This window comes from Pristiophorus japonicus, chromosome 17, assembly GCF_044704955.1.
Source record: "Pristiophorus japonicus isolate sPriJap1 chromosome 17, sPriJap1.hap1, whole genome shotgun sequence".
Taxonomy (NCBI): Eukaryota; Metazoa; Chordata; class Chondrichthyes; family Pristiophoridae; genus Pristiophorus; species Pristiophorus japonicus.
Window position 1 is genome coordinate 25,811,194 of NC_091993.1, and position 22,299 is coordinate 25,833,492.

General features: G+C 47.5%; 1 protein-coding gene across 4 annotated transcripts in view; it reads right to left on the reverse strand.

Moving 5' to 3' along the window:
* LOC139227617 (membrane progestin receptor gamma-B-like) overlaps positions 1-22,299 on the reverse strand; it is a 109,287-nt gene that overhangs the window by 52,419 nt on the left and 34,569 nt on the right. The window contains exon 2 of one of the 4 annotated variants that reach the window (XM_070858499.1): positions 5,763-5,816. The exons of 2 other annotated variants lie outside the window; for them this stretch is intronic. The gene's annotated coding sequence lies outside the window, so the exon portion shown is untranslated. Of the gene's footprint in view, positions 1-5,762; positions 5,817-22,299 lie in introns of those variants that run through there. One more of the 4 variants, XM_070858498.1, reaches the window with a different exon arrangement.

Below are 22,299 nucleotides of genomic sequence, written 5' to 3' on the forward strand. Positions count from 1 at the left end.
TAAATCCCCCTTCTCATCTTCTAAGGGACCAACATTTACTTTAGTCACTCTTTTCCGTTTTATATATCTGTAAAAGCTTTTACTATCTGTTTTTTATGTTTTGCGCAAGTTTACCTTCGTAATCTATCTTTCCTTTCTTTATTGCTTTTTTAGTCATTCTTTGCTGATGTTTAAAATTTTCCCAATCTTCTAGTTTCCCACTAACCTTGGCCACCTTATACGCATTGGTTTTTAATTTGATACTCTCCTTTATTTCCTTGGTTATCCACGGCTGGTTATCCCTTCTCTTACCGCCCTTCTTTTTCACTGGAATATATTTTTGTTGCGCACTATGAAAGAGTTCCTTAAAAGTCCTCCACTGTTCCTCAATTGTGCCACCGTTTAGTCTGTGTTTCCATTCTACTTTAGCCAACTCTGTCCTCATCCCACTGTAGTCTCCTTTAAACATAGTACGCTCGTTTCTGACACAACTTCCTCACCCTCAATCTGTATTACAAATTCAACCATACTGTGATCACTCATTCCGAGAGGATCTTTTACTTGGAGATCGTTTATTTTTCCTGTCTCATTACACAGGACCAGATCTAAGATAGCTTGCTCCCTTGTAGGTTCTGTTACATACAGTTCTAAGAAACAATCCCGTGTGCATTCTATGAATTCCTCCTCCAGGCTACCCCGTGCGATTTGAGTTGACCAATCGATATGTAGGTTAAAATCCCCCATGACTACTGCCGTTCCTTTTTCACATGCCTCCATTATTCCCTTGATTATTGCCCGCCCCACCGTGAAGTTATTATTTGGGGGCCTATAAACTACGCCCACCAGTGACTTTTTCCCCTTACTATCTCTAATCTCCACCCACAATGATTCAACATTTTGTTCATTAGAGCCAATATCGTCTCTCACAACTGCCCTGATATCATCCTTTATTAACAGAGCTACCCCACCTCCTTTCCCTTCTTGTCTATCTTTCCGAATTGTCAGATACCCCTGTATGTTTAATTCCCAGTCTTGGCCACCCTGCAACCATGTTTCTGTAATGGCCACCAAATCATACCCATTTGTAATGATTTGTGCCGTCAACTCATTTACTTTATTTCGAATGCTGCGTGCGTTTAGGTAGAGTGTTTTAATCCTAGTTTTTAAACCATGATTTTTAGTTTTGACCCCTCCTGCAGCCCCTTTATATTCAGTGGCCTTTTTTGTTTTTTGCCTTGGGTTTCTCTGCCCTCCACTTTTACTCATCTCCTTTCTGTCTTTTGCTTTTGTCTCCTTTTTGTTTCCCTCTGTCTCCCTGCATTGGTTCCCATCCCCCTGCCATATTAGTTTAACTCCTCCCCAACAGCACTAGCAAACACTCCCCCTAGGACATTGGTTCCGGTCCTGCCCAGGTGCAGACCGTCCGGTTTGTACTGGTCCCACCTCCCCCAGAACCTGTTCCAATGCCTCAGGAATTTGAAGTGGGACTTGACCCCACAACCTTTTGACTCATAGAGGCGAGAGTGCTACCCACTGAGCCACAGCTGACACTGAGCAGGGAGACAATCAGGCTGGAGGTCAGCCTGTCCAATTTTCATTAACATTAATAACAGGAAAAGTGGTCTGGGCTGTGAATCAGGAGTGTCCACCCTCATCGCCTGATTATCCAATCTGCCGACTGTCGAATGGGACCACTCACCTTTGCAGTTTACCTCACAGAATAACAAAAGTCTGTGCTGGTTAAGATGCAGGTAACTTATGCTTCTCTTGTTTATCATGCCATCTGAACCCCTCAATCAGACTATGTGTTGCAACCACTGCCGCGTATTTTAGGGAGTAAAACAGCCAAAGACAGAATCTGACAGAGACATTTTCACATCATTGCTGTGACTGGTAATCTCTTCTCCTCTGAGTTATCAGGAGGCATTTCATTGAGATAAAGTGGAATCAGCCTGACCTTGGGCATTCTCCAAAACGGAGGCAATTATGAGAATTGCAGTTTAAAAAAAAAATCATGGAACAAAATATCTGGAAGTATTGCTGCCTTTCGATTGGATCGCTGATAACCGACTTAATAAGTCATCCGTAATGCTTTGGGTTCAGGGTTACAAGATATGCATTCGTCTCTCCAGGTTCGACTTCTCCAACCTTCTCCTTATTGACTTCACACAAGCTCCACCTCATCGAAAACTCTTCCACTACCATTCTGTCCCGCTCCCCCACCAACCCTGTCCTCATCATCTCCCGATGTTTGAATTCAAAATCCTCACCTTCATTTACAAATTCTTCCATAGCCTCGCTCCTCCCTGCCTCTGCCACCGTCTCTGGCCCTATGTTACCATCCTATCGGAACTCCTTCACGGCAAACGAGCCAAAGGTGGGCAGAGGAAACGTTACAAGGACACCCTCAAAGCCTCCCTGATAAAGTACATCATCCCCACTGACACCTGGGAGTCGCTGGCCAAAGACCACCCTAAGTGGAGGAAGTGCATCTGGGAGGGCGCTGAGCACCTCGAGTCTCATCGCCGAGAGCATGCAGAAATCAAGCGCAGGCAGCGGAAAGAGCGTGCGGCAAACCAGTCCCACCCTTCCCTTACCCTCAACAACCTGTGACAGGGACTGTGGTTCTCGTATTGGACTGTTCAGCCACCTAAGAACTCATTTTAAGAGTGGAAGCAAGTCTTCCTCAATTCTGAGGGACTGCCTATGATGATGATGACCATCCTGTGCCTTCTACTCTTTCAAGTCCGGCTTCCTTTGCAACTATCTCCACCCCACCACATGCCCACCTTCCTTTCTTATGCTCCGCCTTCTCTGATGGGGCTTTCAGCTTTAAATTTTTTTTTATTTGTTCATGGTACCCACCCCAGAGGGCCAAGCGTCTCAGCAGGTGATCTAATTGGGGTTGGTCCATCACAGTTGAGCCCAAACGTGTCCTCATAGAACATCCACTCGGATAGCAATGAGCAGCAAGACCCTGGCCAATTCCTCTCCCTCCTGCTCAGGAGTGTTAGAGGCCTTTAATAGAACCCACGCCAATGCCCCAGTTGGCCTTTATTGCAAGGGGGATAGAGTATAAAAGCAGAGAAGTCCTGCTACAACTGTACAGGGTATTGGTGAGGCCACACCTGGAATACTGCGTACAGTTTTGGTCACCGTATTTAAGGAAGGATATACTTGCTTTGGAGGCTGTTCAGAGAAGGTTCACTGGGTTTGATTCCGGAGATGAGGGGGTTGACTTATGAGGATAGGTTGAGTAGGTTGGGCCTATACACATTGGAGTTCAGAAGAATGAGAGGTGATCTTGTTGAAACTTATAAGATAATGAGGGGGCTTGACAAGGTGGATGCAGAGAGAATATTTCCACTCATTGGGGAAACTAAAACTAGGGGACATAGTCTTAGAATAAGGGGCTGCCCATTTAAAACTGAGATGAGGAGGAATTTCTTCTCTCAGAGGGTTGTAAAGCTGTGGAATTCTCTGCCCAGAGAGCTGTGGAGGCTGGGTCACTGAATATATTTAAGGCGGAGATAGGCAGATTTTTGAGCGATAAGGAAATAAAGGGTTATGGGGAGCGGGCAGGGAAGTGGAGCTGAGTCCATGATCAGATCAGCCATGAACTTATTGAATGGTGGAGTAGGCTCGAGGGGCCAAATGGCCGACTCCTGCTTCTATTTCTTATGTTCTTATGTTCTTAAGATCAGCTAACTCAGCACAGACGAGGATTCACACCTGGGTCCATCCTGGTTCAATATGGCTCAATACTCCCTGATTGATGTTCAGCACCAGATACCACCTGGAATGTTTTAATCATTTCCGTTTAATGTTTATATTTTACACTCATTGGAGTAGATCGCGATTTGGTGCGATGCTGTGGAATGGGCGAGAGCGAGTGAGCAGCCCATCTCACAACTCTCCCGATGTTTATTTCCATTGAGGTCGTCGCGAGAAATGTAAAACAGCCTGTCGACTCGCCATATAGCTTTACACTATTGTACGCAGTCAAGATTGAGCCCACCGTTCTCTGCTTTAACTGGACGTGAAACAAACATTTACAAAGTGCCTCGTTTTATCTGTCGTTTATTTAAAAAATTTAGGAGCCCCGCATCGTCCTGAGGAAAAGTGTAACTTTTCTTGCCAATTTCATTCTCGGAATCCTCCGCTTTTCTAAATACTATTGTGGTTACATCACTTTAAAATGTAACATATTCCAATGGACTCTCACTGTTAACCTTGCTTGCCTAAAATGAACTTTCTAATCTCATGGCAGAACCTATATTCGGGGCTGCAATCACCGGTAGTTTCTAGCACTTAGAACCTTTGCATGAGCCTCATCATCGACCCTTCCTGATCCAGTGATCCAGGAGTATAGTAACATCGAAATTTATGGCACAGAAGGAGGCCATTCGGCCCATCGTGTCCGCGCCGGCCGAAAGAGAGCTATCCAGCCTAATCCCACTTTCCAGCTCTTCGTCCGTAGCCCTGTAGGTTACGGCACTTCAAGTGCACATCCAAGTACTTTTTAAATGCGATGAGGGTTTCTGCCTCTACCACCCTTTCAGGCAGTGAGTTCCAGACCCCCACCCCCCTCTGGGTGAAGAAACGTTTCCTCGCCTCCCCTCTAATCCTTCCACCAATTACTTTAAATCTATGCCCCCTGGTTATTGGCCTCTCTACTAAAGAAACATAGGAACAGGAGGAGGCCATTCAGCCTCTCGAGCCTGTTCTGCCATTCAATGAGATCATGGCTGATCTGTGACCTAACTCATATACCTGCCTTTGTCCCATATCCCTTAATACTTCTGGTTAGCAAAAAGCTATGAATCTCAGATTTAAAATTAACAATTGATCTAGTATCAATTACCATTTGCGGAAGAGAGTTCCAAACTTCTACCGCCCTGTGTGTGTAGAAGTGTTTCCTAACTTCACTTCTGAAAGGTCTGGCTTTAATTTTTAGATTATGCCCCCTAGTCCCAGAGTCCCCAACCAGCGGAAATAGTCTCTCTCTGTCAACCCTCTCTGTTCTCCTTAATATCTTGAAAACTTTGATCAGATCACCCCTTAACCTTCTAAATTCTAGGGAATACAACCCTAATTTGTGTAATCTCTCCTTGTAACTTAACCTTGAAGCCCAGGTATCATTCTGGTAAACCTACGCTGCACTCCCTCCAAGGCCAATATATCCTCCCTGGTGTGGTGCCCAGAACTGCTCACAGTGCTCCAGGTGTGGGCTAACCAGGGCTTTGTATAGCTGCAGCAGTATAAGAACATAAGAAATAGGAGCAGGAGTCGGCCATTTGGCTCCTCGAGCCTGCTCCGCCATTCAATAAGATCATGGCTGATCTGATAGTGTATTGTATTCCAATCCTCGGGATATAAAGGCCAGCATTCCATTAGAATTTTTGATTATTTGATTATTTTTTGTTCCTGAAATAAACATGTTTCCAAGAGGTATACTTCCTTAGCAATGGAACAATCCATACACTGCCACACCCAGGGGGCGATTATAACTCACTGAAACTGAATACATCTTCTCCAATTCCACCATGCAATTTTCACAAACAACTTTTATTATCCTTCAGTTATCTTAGGAACTTTAAACTAATAAAACACAGGTCTGTGCCAAGATCTGTAACCGAATCAGATACCTTGTTTGGCTCTCCCCTTGCTTTGAATTATTGTAATTATATCACAGTCATTGTTTAAAGTCGTTTCACTATTCTTTGCGGAAATGCGCTTACTGGACCCAGTTAGGTGAGTTTCAGGTATTTAATGACACTGACCTGAATCTAATTTGGCACTTCGTGTCTGCTTCGCCATCTGCTGCACAGATTGCTCTATCAGAAAGAAAGACTTGGATTTATATAGCGCCTTTCACATCCCAAAGCGCTTTACAGCCAATGATGTTTTGGAATGTAGTCACTGTTGTAATGTGGGAGACACGGCAGTCAATTTGCGCACAGCAAGCTCCCACAAACAGCAATGTGATAATGACCGGGTAATCTGTTTTTTTTGTTATGTGGGTTGAGGGATAAATATTGGCCAGGACACCAGAGAAAACCCCCCTGTTCTTTCAAAATAGTGCCATGGGATTTTTGCATCCACCTGAGAGCAGACGTCGCCTCGGTTTAACGTCTCATCTGAAAGACGGCACCTCCAACAGTGCAGCACTCTCTCATCACTGCACTGGGAGAGTCAGCCTAGATTTTTTTCATGCTCAAGTCCCTGGAGTGGGACTTGAACCCACAACCTTCTGACTCCGAGACAAGTGTGCTACCCACTGAGCCACAGCTGACACTATCCATTCTGTACCTTATTTCGAAAGAAGATTAATTGCCCCCCCACCCCACTCATGCTGCACACATAGAATTCTCCACAGCTCTTCCCCTGAGCACTGCATTGCAGTGATCGGGACCCGGGAGAGGCGTGAGTTCGGGGCCAGAAGAGGCGAGGGCCCAGGGGCAGCACAGGCCAGCCCACACTGTGATATGTGCGCGCACTAGGTCCGTGCAGAAGAGCTGGTCTCCAGTCGTCTTGGGTAATCCTTGCCACTGGACCAAGACCTAGCTCTGTCAAGCCCATGTGGTGGCTAGTGGGCAACGACCACCACACGTTAAAAAAATCCACGCACAGGCATCTTCCACCCTTCAACATGTAGTTCGGGATCTGGAATATTAGGTCCTTCATTGAAACACCTGTGAACTCATCCCTTTTTGGCGTGGAAGCAAGTCATCCTCGTTTCGAGGGATCGCCTATGATGATGCATTGCAGACGTACCTCCAGTGAACATTCACGCTGCCACAAACATTACCTTTGCCGCAAGTGGATAATAAAGTGCATTCTTTACACGTGATGTAATGCCTCGCTCAATTGGCCCTTTGTCACATGTGAGCCTAGCCCATGAGTGTCGGCGGGCTAGTCTACCATGGGTAGCGGCGTGGCTGGGTATGGTCCCGCCCCCATCTGATGTCCACATGCACACTTTCCAGCAACGGTCACTGGATAGTGGTCAGAAGCAGGAGGTACCTGCAAGGATTTGTCCCCTTCTTAGCCCAAGAGTGCTCAGGTCCAACTGTAGCACCTTCACCCCTTGCATGCTTTAAAAAAAATTATAGATCAGCATGATAAGGAATATTATTCCTAGTTATGACACCAGGCATCCTGGAGAACTGAATGACACAGTTAAAGAAATCGATCAACATCATCAAAACAGATTAACCGATCATTATCTCACTGCTGTTTGTGGGAGCTTGCTGTGCACAAATCGGCTGCTGCATTTCCCACATTACAACAGTGACTACTTAGAAATTGCTTCTTAGGCTGTAAGGCTGTTTGGGACGTTCTGAGGTCAAGAAAAGAGGTATGGAAATGCAAAAACAACAACAACTTGTGTTTATATAGCACCTTTAACGATGTAAAACATTCCCAGGGTGTTTCACAGGAACATAACCAATCAAAATTTGACACTGCACCATGTGAAGAGATATTAGGACAGGCGACCAAAAGCTTGGTCAAAGAGGTAGGTTTTAAGGAGTGGCTTAAAGGAGGAGAGAGAGGTAGGGAGGCGGAGACGTTTAGGGAGGGAGTTCCAGAGCTTAGAGAGCTGAAATTTAAGTCATTTCTTTCTTAAAGCCACTTATACACAGGCACGTGTTTGGCTGGGCAGGAGAGGGTGTCCATGCTCTGGCTGCACCCTTTACAATGCCTTGTTAAAGAGAGAGACGGTTTTAGCAATGGAAACTCTGAGCTGGAGGCATCTTCTCCTGAAATCCTAAATAAACAAGCGCCTTGTATAAACACACCTTCAGCTCATCCATCCGGAAAGAAAAATAAACTACAAGCCCTCCACATAATATCCAGCTGCCTCCTAGGTGACTTAAAAAAAAATCATTTTTCTGGGATATGGGTGTTGTTAGCAAGGCCGGCATTTGTTGCCCCACTTGTTGTCTTTGAGAAGGTGGTGGTGAGCCACCTTCTTGAATCGCTGCAGTCCCATGTGGTGAAGGGGCTCCCACAGTGCTGTTAGGGAGGAATTTCCAGGATTTTGACCCAGCGATGATGAAGGAACGGCCGATATATGTCCGTCGGGTGTGATGTGTGACTCGGACGGGGATTTAAGGTTGGCGGTGTTCCCATGCACCAGATGCCCTTGTCTTTCTAGGTGGTGGAGGTTGCGGGTGTAATGTATACCCCTGTGAGGATGCTCACAGGTTTGTAGAGCTGTTGCATTGTGAGTATGGCGGAGATGCACTATTGGCACGAGTGCATGACCTCATCTCTCTCATCTGGAGGGAGGAGAACATGTCTGGAGATCTCAGAGATGTTGTAACCGTGACCATCTTTAAAAAAGGGGACAAGTCTGACTGCGGCAACTACAGAGGACTCGCCCTGTTATCAGCCACTGGGAAAGTCGTTGCTAGAGTCCTCCTCAGCTGTCTTCTCCCTGTGGTTGAGGAGATCCTCCCAGAGTCACAGTGCGGATTTCATCCACTATGGGATACAACGGACGTGATTTTTACAGCGCGACAGCTGCAAGAAAAATGTGGGAACCAGCACCAACCCTTTGACCTGTGACAGAGACTGTAATTGGACTGTTCAGTCACCTAAGAACTTATTTTTAGAGTGGATGCAAGTCTTCCTCTATTTCAAGGGACTGCCTATGATGATGCATTGTGAGTGGCTTAGCCAGTCACGTGATGTTCACAAGACTCAATAAAACCCCAGCCAGTTGGGTCTAGGTCATCCACGACGAGGCAGGTGGTTGTGAGCCTAGTGGATGAACTGGTAATGTGAAGTGCGATTGTTAAACCTTTGCTAATAAACCAACTAGTTCTTAATAGCAATGTGTTGCTGTGAATTCTTAACCAAAGAACCCGTGAAGCACATACATTACAGCGGGTTTGGGAAATGCTGCTGAAGAAGCCTCCAGCCATCATCAGTGTGAGGCAGGCTTGAGGTACCAGCTGAATTATTCCTGCCCATCATTTTTGTATGTTCCAGAAAAAGGGTTTGTCTCAAATGGCCGCCTGTCCCGATTTGAACTGCAGAGTCTGGTTTTGTGGAGCAGGTTCCTGCTAATTTGCAGCAAGATTGTGGTATTCAATCGCCATGTCATGTGAACGTCAAACAATCCATGTGCACATGCATGGACGATGTGTCCATGGGTCTGTCTGTCGCGGCCTGTGGGCATGTGAGGGCACACCCGACACTCCCGCTGTAATGTATTTGCTTCAAGGGTTCTTTGCTTAAGACATTGCTATTAAGAACCAGCTCGTTTATTAATAAAGGTTTAACAATCACACTACACATTACCAGTTCATCCACTGGGCTCACAACTGCATACCTCATAAGAACATAAGAACATATGCTACCAATTCTTTGGTGAAACCTTTGAGGAACATTTCATGTCTCTGATATGCCATTCAGTCAGGTCCAAGCATCAGGTAAGCATCATACCCTGTCATGCATCCTCTCAATACATATAGGGGGAGGTAACCTTTCGGGGGCGGGACTGTAATCACTCAGCCTGGAAGTTCCGCCCCGACGTGGAATTGGACCGTGTGCCCCTCAAAGGAAGCGAATCGCTGTCTCCGGCACTCCACTTCCTTCGAGGGGTGCTCCCGGGGCGGATGCTCCACATAGCGCCAACAAACTGCAACGCACCTCCCCTGCTGAGCCGGCACGACCCGGGACGACCCGGGCAAACAGCCAGGCCCCCAAGGCGGAGTGCCGGGCCATACGATGGCGATTCGGTCCAGGCCGGGGCCGAACATTGTCGGGCAAACGCAAGAGTCGGCTGACCAATAAAGATGGCGGCCCGGAAAGCTGGCGTTGACATCCGCCCGCGCCAGTCTCGTGCACAGCGGCTGGGAGGGGGTGGGGTCAGTGCACATGGCGATGATGTCATTGCCGGTAGTGCGCCAGCCTAGGGCGTTAGCCACGGGTTGCCAGACAACGCCCCCCCAAACCTCTGGGGCCATTTTCCAGGAGGCGGTAGCCCCCCCTCCCCGGACAAAAATACCATTATGCCCCGTTAGCGCCCCCCCCGCAGGTGCTAACCAGGCTATAAAATGGGGCAATTTCGCCCCCATAGAATATGCACATTGGTCAGAATCTATTACAGGGCAATGCCAACATGGTTAAATGGTTTATTACTTTATTTTTTGGGCACTAAGGGAATCAAAGGTTATAGGTGAAGTGCGGGAAGGTGGAGTTGAGGTCAAGGATCAGCCATGATCTTATTGAATGGTGGAGCAGGCTCGAGGGGCCGAATGGCCGACTCCTGCTCCTATTTCTTATGTTCATTATATTTCCAGTTTTCTGCCCTCCTCTTGTAAAGACACTGATCAGAAAGAAAGAGAAAGTTCTACTGAATAAGTCATGGACGGTGGATTGGTGAGAGATAAAGGAGTTGTGAAAGAGGTGTGGTTGGGGGGGGAGGGGGGGTGTGCGGGGGGTCCTAAAAGTAATTGCCCTCAGTCACTGGCAGGACTCTGGATGGCAAAACGGGCAAAACTGAGAAATACTTTCATTTATATAACGCCTTTCACGACCACCGGACGTCCCAAAGCCAAAGTGCTTTACAGCCAGTGATGTCCTATTGAAATGTAGCCTGCAGCCAAGTTGCGCATAGCAAGCTCCCAGAAACAGAAATGTGATAATAATCTGTTTTTATTTGTTATGTTGATTGAGAGATAAATATTGGCCCAGGAAACCAGGGAGAACCGCCTGCTCTTCTTCAAAATAGTGCCATGGGATCTTTTACATCCACCTGAGAGAGCAGACGGGGTCTCGGTTTAACGTCTCATCCTAAAGACGGGACCTCCGACAGTGCAGCACTCCCTCAGCACTGCACTGGACTGTCAGCCTGGATTTTTGTGCTCAAGTCCCTGGAGTGGATCTTGAACCCACGACCTTCTGACTCAGAGGCGAGAGTGCTGCCCACTGAGCCACATCTGACACTCAAACAGAACAAAGTCACAGAGTTAGTTGCCACACATTAACATTGAGGTTGTGTCTCTTTTTCCCCCAACATGTCATGGAAACAACAGTAGCCGTGACGAATGTTCTTGAGATGGTAACATTAATGTTCTTTGGAATGGCTTGCTGCTTCTCTCCTGCTACAAGTGTGACAGGAGAAAGGCTTTCTTATGTGCTCAAGACCCTAGAGTGGGACTTGAACCCACAACCTTCTGACCCCGAGGCAAGGGTACTACCCACTGAGCCACGGCTGGCACTGCGAGGCAACTGATGCTAGATCAATTGCTAATTGTAAATCTGAGATTGGCAGATTTTTGTTAACCAATGGTATTGAGGGATACGCGGCAAAGGCATTTAAATGGAGTTCGTTCGCAGATCAGCCGTGATCTCATGGAATGGCGGAACAGGCTCGAAGGGCTAAATGGCCTCCTCCTGTTCCTGCGTTTCTAGAATTAGAAAAAAATAATCTGTCAACAACATCCAGACTGCAGGGAGAAGGCTCCATAGCTTTAATTGTCAGCCGTGGCTCAGTGGGTAGCACTGAGTCAGAAGGTTGTGGGTTCATATTCCCACTCCAGGGACTTGAGCACATAAATCCAGGCTGACACTCCAGTGCAGTGCTGGCCAAATGGCACTAATTCGAAGAAGAGCAGGAGAGTTATCCCTGGTGTCCTGGTCAATATTTATCCCTCAATCGACATAACAAAATCAAAGATTATCTGGTCATTATCACATTGATGTTTGTGGGAGCTTGCTGTGCACAAATTGGCTGCCACGCTTCCTAAGTTACATAAGAACATAAGAAATAGGAGCAGGAATAGGCCATACGGCCCCTCGAGCCTGCTCCGCCATTCAATAAGATCACGGTTAATCTGATCATGGACTCAGCTCCATTTCCCCGCTCGCTCCCCATAACCCTTTATCCCCTTATCGTTTAAGAAACTGTCTATTTCTGTATTAAATTTAGTCAATGTCCCGGCTTCCACAGCTCTCTGACGCAGCGAATTCCACAGATTTACAACCCTCTGAGAGAAGAAATTTCTCCTCATCTCAGTTTTAAATGGGCAGCCCCTTATTCTAAGATCATGCCCTCTAGTTCTAGTCTTCCCCAACAGTGGAAACATCCTCTCTGCATCCACCTTGTCAAGCCCCCTCATAATCTTATATGTTTCGATAAGGTCACCTCTCATTCTTCTGAATTCCAATGAGTAGAGGTCCAACCTACTCAACCTTTCCTCATAAGTCAACCCCCTCATCCCCGGAATCAACCTAGTGAACCTTCTCTGAACTGCCTCCAAAGCAAGTATATCCTTTCGTAAATATGGAAACCAAAACTGCACGCAGTATTCCAGGTGTGGCTGTAGCAAGACTTCCCTGCTTTTATACTCCATCCCCTTTGCAATAAATGCCAAGATACCATTGGCTTTCCTGATCACTTGCTGTACCTACACACTATCCTTTTGTGTTTCAGGCACAAGTACTCCCAGGTCCCGCTGTACTGCGGCACTTTGCAATCTTTCTCCATTTAAATAATAACTTGCTCTTTGATTTTTTTTTCTGCCAAAGTGCATGATCTCACACTTTCCGACATTATACTCCATCTGCCAAATTTTTGCCCACTCACTTAGCCGGTCTATGTCCTTTTGCAGATTTTTTGTGTCCTCCTCACACATTGCTTTTCCTCCCATCTTTGTATCATCAGCAAACTTGGCTACATTACACTCAGTCCCTTCTTCCAAGTCATTAATATAGATTGTAAATAGTTGGGGTCCCAGCACTGATCCCTGCGGCACCCCACTAGTTACTGGTTGCCAACCAGAGAATGAACCATTTATCCTGACTCTCTGTTCTCTGGTAGTTAGCCAATCCTCTATCCATGCTAATATCGTGGATGACCTAGACCCAACTGACTGGGGTTTTATTGAGCCTTGTGACCATCACGTGACTGGCTAAGCCACTCTCAATGCAACAGCTCTACAACTATTTTGCATAGAAATTTAAAATCAAGTGCCCCCTTTTAGTAAGGGCACTAGAACCCACAAATTTCCAAATTAACTGGGAACTTTAAATGGTCAAATTAAATTAAAATTCTCTTCCCGGAGCTGATAATGCATTCCAGTCCCTCTGGCGCCCACCTCCCACTGAAGGCCGTGAGCGTACCGGTGGACACCGCGTGCTCTGTCTCCAGGGACACCCTGGCATGAACATAACTGCGGAAGAGAGGCAGGCAGTCGGACTGATCGACCCCCTCGACCGCCTGCTGCCTTGACCGGCTGATGGCGCCCTTGGCCAGGCCCAGGAGCAGCAACAGCTCTACAACTCTTTTGGGTTGAAGACAATTAAACATTAAATCAAGTGCCCCCTGAATAAAGGAGGGGTGGGCAGGATAGACACTCCAAACACTTTCAAGTGCCCTTTTTTGTTTTTTGTTTTTTGTTTTTTTGGGGGGGTTTTTGGGGCACTAAACCCACAAATTATATAAGTGCCCCCTGGCTAAAAGGGGCAAGGGCACTAAAACCTGACAATAAAACAAATTAAACTTTAAAACATATAAAATCAAATTAGACTTTGGTTGCCAGGGGTGATGATGCACTCCAGTCCCTCCGGCGCCTACCTCTCGCGGAAGGCCGTGAGCGTACCGTTGGACACCGCGTGCTCCATCTCCAGGGACACCCTGGCTCAGATGTAACCACGGAAGAGAGGCAGGCAGTCGGACTGATCGACCCCTTCGACCGCCTGCTGCCTGGACCGGTTAATGGCCCCCTTGGCCATGCCCCGGAGCAGCAACAGCTCTACAACTCTTTTTGGAAGAAAAAGTAAACATTAAACATTAAATCAAGTGTCCCCCGAGCTGGGGACACTCCAAACATTTTTCGAGGCCCTTTTTTAAGTTTTTTTTTGTTTTTTCTGTATTTTTTGGGGGGTTTTTTTGTGGTTTTTTGGGGGCATTAAATCATATTTTTTCAAGTGCCCCCTATAAAAGGGGAGGGGGACACTAAAACCAGCATTTAAAATAAATTAAACTTTAAAACATATAAAATCAAATTAAAATTTGGTTGCCGGGGGTAACGATGCACTCCAGTCCCTCCGGCGCCCACCTCTTGCGGAAGGCCGCGAGCGTACCGGTGGACACCGTGTGCTCCATCTCCAGGGACACCCTGGCGCGGATGTACGCGCAGAAGAGAGGCAGGCAGTCAGGTTGAACGACCCCCTCGACCGCCTGCTGCCTGGACCGGCAGATGGCACCCTTGGCCGTGCCCAGGAGCAGCAACAGCTCTACAAACCTGTGAGTATCCTCACAGGTACATATACTACACTTGCCTTGTGGTGTGGTTTAGCCAGCAGGTTCAGATCATAAGATGGTTAATGAGGGGAACTGAGGAGTCTTGTTAGGTCCCCTTCGAACATGGCTCTCCAGTGACTATATTGAGCGATGAATTCCCCCTACTTTGCTTCAGTCGTGGCTCAATGGGTATCACACTCGTTTCTGAGTCAGAAGGGTGTGGGTTCAAGTCCCACTCCAGGGACTTGAGCACATAAATCTAGGCTGACACTCCCAGTGCAGTGCTGAGGGAGCGCTGCACTGTCGGAGGTGCCATCTTTCGGATGAGACATTAAACCGAGGCCCCGACTGCTCTCTCAGGTGGATGTAAAAGATCCCATGGCACTATTTCGAAGAAGAGCAGGGGAGTTATCCCCGGTGTCCTGGCCAATATTTATCCCTCAACACAACAAAAAAACAGGTTATATGGTCATTATCACATAGCTGTTTGTGGGAGCTTGCTGTGAGCAAGTTGGCTGCCATGTTTCCCACATTACAACAGTGACTACATCCCAAAGCGTAGTTCATTGGCTGTAAAGCACTTTGAGACATCCGATGGTCATGAAAGGCGCTATATAAATGCAAGTCTTTCTTTCTTCCTCTGACCTGGAGATTGTGAAGAGTGCATTGTTCTCCCGCTACACAGTGAGACTGTATTGGTCCCTGATGTTTCGTCAAACCTTCCAGCTACCTTCTCCTTTGCCCGCTTCTTAATCTATTGCCAACAATTGACCCAAACTGTAAAAATGCCACAACTTTCTTTGTGATTCCTGAGTAATGTGCCCACATTCTGTTGGCTGTCACACCGTGGGTCAACCGGTATGGACACGATGGGCCGAATGGCCTCCTTCTGTGTCATAATTTTCTGTAATGATTCTCACTTATTTTCTTCTGCCGCTTTAGGCACCCTCAGCTTTAGAACGTCACCACTCGACAATCAGAAATTCGACAGATCCACACTCAACACTAGGTCACACACCCATATCGGTCCACGACACTCAGAGAACGGGCTGCTACGCAACTTATATCATTCCCCTACCATAAGAACATAAGCAATAGGAGCAGGAGTAGGCCATACGGCTCCTCGAGCCTGCTCCGCCATTCAATAAGATCATGGCTGATCCGATCATGGACTCAGCTCCACTTCCGTGCCTGCTCCCCATAACATAGAAAATAGAAAATAGGTGCAGGAGTAGGCCATTCAGCCCTTCGAGCCTGCACCACCATTCAATATGATCACGGCTGGTCATGCATTTCAGTACCCCATTCCTGCCTTCTCTCCATACCCCTTGATCCCTTTGTCGTAAGGGCGACATCTAACTCCCTTTTGAATATATCTAACGAACTGGTCTCAACAACTTTCTGTGGTAGAGAATTCCACATGCTCACAACTCTCTGAGTGAAGAGGTTTCTCCTCATCTCGGTCCTAAATGGCTTACCCCTTATCCTTAGACTGTGACCCCTGGTTCTGGACTTCACCAACATCGGGAACATTCTTCCTGCATCTAACCTGTCCAATCCCGTCAGAATTTTATATGTTTCTATGAGATCCCCTTTCATTCTTCGAAATTCCATTGAATATAAGCCTAGTCGATCCAGTCTTTCCCTTATTCCCTTAACGGTTAAGAAACTGTCTATCTCTGTCTTAAATTTATTCAATGTCCCAGCTTCCACAGCTCTCTGAGGCAGCGAATTCCACAGATTTACAACCCTCTGGGAGAAGAAATTCCTCCTCATCTCAGTTTTAAATGGGCGGCCCCTTAACCTAAGCTTATGCCCCCCTAGTTCTCGTCTCCCCTATCAATGGAGCCATCCTCTCTGCATCCACCATCGCCACTTGACACCAAGGAACAGATAAATGTAAGTCCACAAGGAAACTTCACCTTAAAACATGAACAATTGCCTCATAAGACAATTGCAAACAGCATAGCCACTCTCAGAGGTAAACGGAGAGTCTCAGAAATGCTAAACCAGTACTAATTTAACTTTGCGTTGTTTCCGTTTGGTTCCCAGTTTTTCCCCTTCTCTTACCACAGTGCAAGTTAAGCCGCTAATGCCCCTCACAAATCCCCCGGCTCTTCATCCTGCCAATGTGTGGCGTGGTGGCTCGTTTCAGCACTCTTGTGTCTGGCTGCATGTCAGCAGTGTACTGGAGCATATCATACAAACTCCTGCCCCCACCCCCCGCAGACAAGCTCCTCTTTACCGCTGTCTCCCCTGCGGCAATTAAAGGCAATTGCCGAAAAGGTTCACTTTGCATTCGGCCAAAACAAAGCACACACACGCACCCGGGTAATCCCCGCCCCATCTCCCCACCCGCTCATGCCAAGGCCAAGTGCTGACAGTGGCAGACACTGCACTAGAACAGTCGGAAACACTTCATTACTCGGTAGCACTGCTTGGGCTTAAGACAAACAGCAGGGAATGACTTCCAGACAACAGAAATTTCAGCAGATAATGAGGATCACTGCGCCGAGATTAAAGGGGAAGAGCTTAATTTCTCATTGCAGAAAAGCCGAAAATTGCTTTGTCAATTATCTCCCCACCTCCGCCGAAGGTGTTGACGCTGCTTGGAGGAGGAGGGGTGTGGTGGGGGCTCGTGGCTTCCACCATCCCTTTCCCGGTCGTCATTCTTCAACTGTGACCCTGCACACTGAGTGCTGGCTGGCTGCTTTGATTGCAGAGTGTTGGGTTCACTGGAGAGTGATTCGGGAAATGCCCTGGCCGCCAGCTAGCTGAGAGCAGCTATTGCATCTCCAGCCACAGACTGAACTCTGGACCTCGTGTGTCTGTTACGGCTCAGCTGTTCGCAGTCTCATTTTATTTTTACAAAAGAGGCCGAGGGCCAATGTTCCCTCTCATTTCTGTTTTTAAGTGGTGCGGCCCATTTAGCAGGCTGGGCGGCCCATTCGAATATCCGTGCTCGCGCGGTGTCTCCAGTGTAAAGCCAGCACACGGGACCTCCACAGCAGCGCCGCGCAGCACAATGGCAACTTTGTTGAAGGACGACCGAATAGAGGTCTTTAAAGTTATGGAGCGATTTGACAGGGTAGACGTACAGAAGATGTTTCCACTTGTGCGGGGAGTCCCAAAACTCGTGGGGGCGAAATTGCCCCATTCTGTGCCCCTCTGGGGGGCGTTAATGGGGCGTGAGCCTGTTTTCGCCCGGGGGGGGGGGAAGGCACGAACACGGTGGCGCCCTGAGCCGCCGCGCCTCCGACCCCTTTGCGTCCCGCGGCGACCCCTATCCGCCCTGCGGTGGAAATGGGCCAGCCTCGCGGGTCGCGAACCAAGCCAACCTCCGTTCCCAGGGCGGAGGTTAAAAGGGGAGGTGCGCTGCCTTGCGCGCCGCCGTTTTGGTTTCTTCGGCCCACACCCCCGTCGACCCGGGCTCCATCGATGTCGCGTGGGAGGCCGTGCAGCCCGGCGCTCTGTCTGGGTGCCCGACTACGGCCCACGGCACCATGTATCCCTGGTGGCCCAGTGGGAGGCAGTCAGAGGCCTTGCAGAGCGCGCAGCGGCCCTCCTCTTTAACGGGAGGCGAGGGGGTTGCGCCATAGCTGTTATAGGGGGTGCTGGGTTGCGCCATAGCTGTTATAGGGGGTGCTGGGTTGCACAAGAGCTGAGCACCTTCTCCCAACTCTCAGAAACTTCTCAAAGTCTTCACACACAATAAATTATCCATGGAATGCAGTCACTGATGTTTTGTAGGCAAATGTGGCAGCCATTATGCACTCAACAAGATCCCACAAACATCAATGATATCATAATAGCATAAATCCCAGCTCGCTTGTGAACGGTGTCGTCATTAAGTGATGTCCAGCCCTTGTAGCTCTTCACCTTCCCTAAATAGGTTTAATGAATGTTTTTCCCCAGGAAGGGAGTGCCTCTTTAAGGGAGTGGGAGGAAACAAATCAGTTGAGAAAAAAAAGTCACAGATGTTTGTGACATAAGAATGTTTCCTGACAGGTCTGGCTTCATCGCTAAAGAAATGGATGTTAAATTAGCCCTTGCTCGTATTTCTATATCGGTCTCCACTCATGGCCATCATGCTGTTGTCCAAATGTAGTTCAGTTAAATTCTTTCTCCCTCCTCTCGAGAAACAATGATAGTGAAGTCCGATTATTCCCAGAACATTGTTTCCTCTCTCCTAGCCAGAGTCAAATTTTTCAATCCAAATATTCAGTGGTTCCAAAAGCCAAAACAGATGAATTGTCCTTAAAGCAACTGGAGGTTTCTTAAAGGGACACTGTCGCGTCCAAGTGCCGTCCATGTCAATTTTCAACACAAGCATGCTTGGGATATTGTGTTGTCGCTGACTGTGTCCGCCACCAGGAAAGTCTCTTATCTTATTGAGAATTTTTTTTTTAAAAGGTACTTGCATTTATATGGTGCATTATCACAATTATCAGAAATGTCTCAAACCACTTCACATACAATGAATTACTTTCAAACAAAAATAAAATCATCTCCCCCAATCAATCAAAGAAAGAAAAAGAAAGACTTGCATTTATATAGCGCCTTTCACGACCACCAGATGTCTCAAAGCGCTTTACAGCCAATGAAGTACTTTTGGAGTGTAGTCATTGTTGTAATGTAGGAACTGGGCCATACAGTCTAAGAAAGGCTTGGTGCGATCTCGGGTCTGGGTTAATCTCAGCTGGGGTAACGGTAGGGGCACAATGAGCGAGGGAGAAATCAGCCACAATTCCAGCTCTAGTTCACCATTCTTCAACCTCCAGTGGAAAGTTCAAGTACATAAACATTGGATGCTCATTTGGGGGTCCTTGTGCAATAAACACAGAAAGCTAGCATGCAGGTACAGCAAGCAATAAGGAAGGCAAATGTCATGTTGTCCTTTATTGCAAGAGGGTTGGCAGTCTTGCTACAATTGTGAGACCACACCTGGAGCACTGTGCACAGTGTTGGTCTCCTTATCTAAGGAAGGATATATTTTCCTTGGAGGCGGTGCAACGAAGATTCACTAGATTGATTCCTGGGATGAGAGGGCTGTCTTATGATGAGAGATTGTGGAGAATGTGCCGATACTCTCTGGAGTTTAGAAGAATGAGATGATCTCATTGAAACATACAAGACTCTGAAGGGGATTGACAGGGTTGATGTTGAGAGGATGTTTCCCCCGGGCTGGAGTGTCTAGAACTGGAGGGCACAGTCTCAGGATAAGGGGTCAGCCATTTAAGACCGAGATGAGGAGGAATTTTTTCACTCAGAGAGTTCTGAATATTTGGAATTCTCTGCCCCAGAGGGCTGTGGAAGCTAAGTCTCTGAGTATATTCAAGGCTGAGATAGATAGATTTTTGGAGTCTAGGGGGATCAAGGGATATGGAGATCAGGCGGGAAAGTGGAGTCGGTGTAGATGATCAGCCATGATCTTATTGAATGGTGAAGCAGGCTCGAGGGGCCGTATGGCCAACTCCTGCTCCTATTTCTTATGTTCTTATGATGACGGGATCTTGCTCAGCTGTGCTGCGTTCCAATAGACGTTCTCCCTGAAGGACAGCCACAGGGGACAGGCAATGCAGGATTTTGCCCCAGCATGACTCAATGTTCCTTACCGAGAGCCGAGGGGAAACTTGGAATGAGAATTAAATGAAAGGCATCACCTCTTGAATGAATGATAGCAATGTGCATCATATCAGACAGACATACCATTTTCCTTTTACATTTTTGGACTTCAGCTTCTGACGACATAGATGTTAAAGAGAAAACGATAAAGCCCATTCTTAAACATCTGGGCAGAACTCCTGCACATCTAGACTTCAGACAAAAATCTTTAAGTCCAGATGTTCCAGAATAAACCTGAATGGCCGGCAAGCAAACAGAAATAAAAATCGCCCCCCAGGAAACATCCTGTGTGAAGCCATGCGTGTTTAGTTGTCAGCTGTGCCTCAGTGGGTAGCACACTCGCCTCTGAGTCAGAAGGTTGTGGGTTCGGTGTTCAACATACCTTACCGAGAGCCGAATTTCTTTAATTCATGGCGGAGGTGATCATTCCAGGAGGTTAGGGCTACTGTCCAGCGAGAGACGCCGACTGTACAGCCAGAAATTCAGCTGCGTCGGGGTTTCACTTAAGCCTGACTTCCTCTGAAAAGCAGTCAGTGCAGTGCTGAGGGAGTGCTGCACTGTCGGAGGTGCCGTCTTTTGGATGAGACGTTAAACTGAGGCCCCGCCTGCTCTCTCAGGTGGAAGTAAAAGATCCCATGGTACTATTTCGAAGAAAAGCAGGGGGGTTATCCCCGATGTCCTGGCCAATATTTATCCCTCAATCAACATAACAAAAACAGATGATCTGGTCATTATCGCATTGCTGTTTGTGGGAGCTTGCTGTGTGCAAATTGGCTGCTGCGTTTCCCACATTACAACAGTGACTACACTCCAAAAGTACTTCATTGGCTGTAAAGTGCTTTGAGACAGCCAGTGGTCGTGAAAGGCGCCCTATAAATCCCAGTCTTTCTTTTCTTTTTCAATGTGTCTTTTGTAAAAGCCATTTAGAGTGGTGTGGGGATTGCAAGGAGCTGAGATGTCACTGGTTGACTGTGATGCCATGAATATGTAAATTGTCACGTGCATTTCCAATATTCAGAGAGCGCTGAGCTGTGGCCGCAATGGTGATCGCAGGATTCTGGATTAACTTCAGGTAAAGTAGTCCCATCAGACAGTTTGAGCTCCTAATTCCCAAGCATAAACCGTGCCATGCATTGGAACGTTGCTTAAGCGAGCCCTAGCTTCAGGCAGCCTGCCTGATACACCACATTCTTCGTGTGGAGATTAAAATGTCACTGAGTTAACTTCACAAATAGAAAGTGGTTTACTTGGGCTGGGTTGGGCTGGGGCTGGGTTGGGTTGGGTTGTGCAATTACATTCTTGGTGCAGTTATTAGACTGCAAAGAAAAAAAAGAAAGACTTCACATTTATCATCATCATCATAGAGGACTTGCTTCCACTCCAAAAATGAGTTCTCAGGTGACTGAACAGTCCAATACGGGAATTACAGTCTCTGTCACAGGTGGGGCAGACAGTGGTTGAAGGAAAGGGTGGGTGGGGAGTCTGGTTTGCCGCACGCTCCTTCCGCTGCCTGCGCTTGTTTTCTGCATGCTCTCGGCAATGAGACTCGAGGTGCTCAGCGCCCTCCAGGATGCTCTTCCTCCACTTAGGGCGGTCTTTGGCCAGAGACTCCCAGGTGTCAGTGGGGATGTTGCACTTTATCAGGGAGGCTTTGAGGGTGGCCTTGATTTATATTTATATAGCGCTTTTCACAACCTTAGGACACTTATCTGACGGTGTTTTTTTTATCCGAACTGGACAGTATAGATTAGGACACAAGAGCCCAGCAATCAAGTGTGGACCCATGACATGTGAGCTAAGTGCTGCTAATCCCTATGGGAGCTGTTAGAGAGCCGGTTTTATGCTGCCTCTGACAGCAGCTCTCAGGGTTTACAAAGATTCAGCTCCACGACATCATTGTGGGTGCGGAGTTCATCTCCTTTATATCGTCAGGTGTTGGCAGCAGCAGGTGTACCAGGCAGGTACTGCCCATAAGAAATAGGAGCAGGAGTAGGCCATTCGGCCCCTCGAACCTGCTCCGCCATTCAATAAGATCATGGCACCCCTCTCCCCCGCTCCCCTCTCCCCTGCTCCGCCATTCAATAAGATCATGGCTGATCTGATCCTGGACTCAGCTCCACTTCCCTGCCCGCTCCCCATAACCCTCGACTCCTTTATCGTTCAAAAAGCTGTCTATATCCACCTTAAATATATTCAATGACCCAGCCTCCACAGTTCTCTGGGGGTAGAGAATTCCAAAGATTCATGACCCTGTGAGAGAAGAAATTCCTCCTCATTTCCGTTTTAAATGGCCGACCCCTTATTCTAAAACTATGCCCCCTAGTTCTAGATTCCCCCACGAGGGGAAACATCCTCTCTGCATTTACCCTGTCAAGCCCCCTCAGAATCTTATACGTTTCAATAAGATCACCTCTCATTCTGCTGAACTCCAA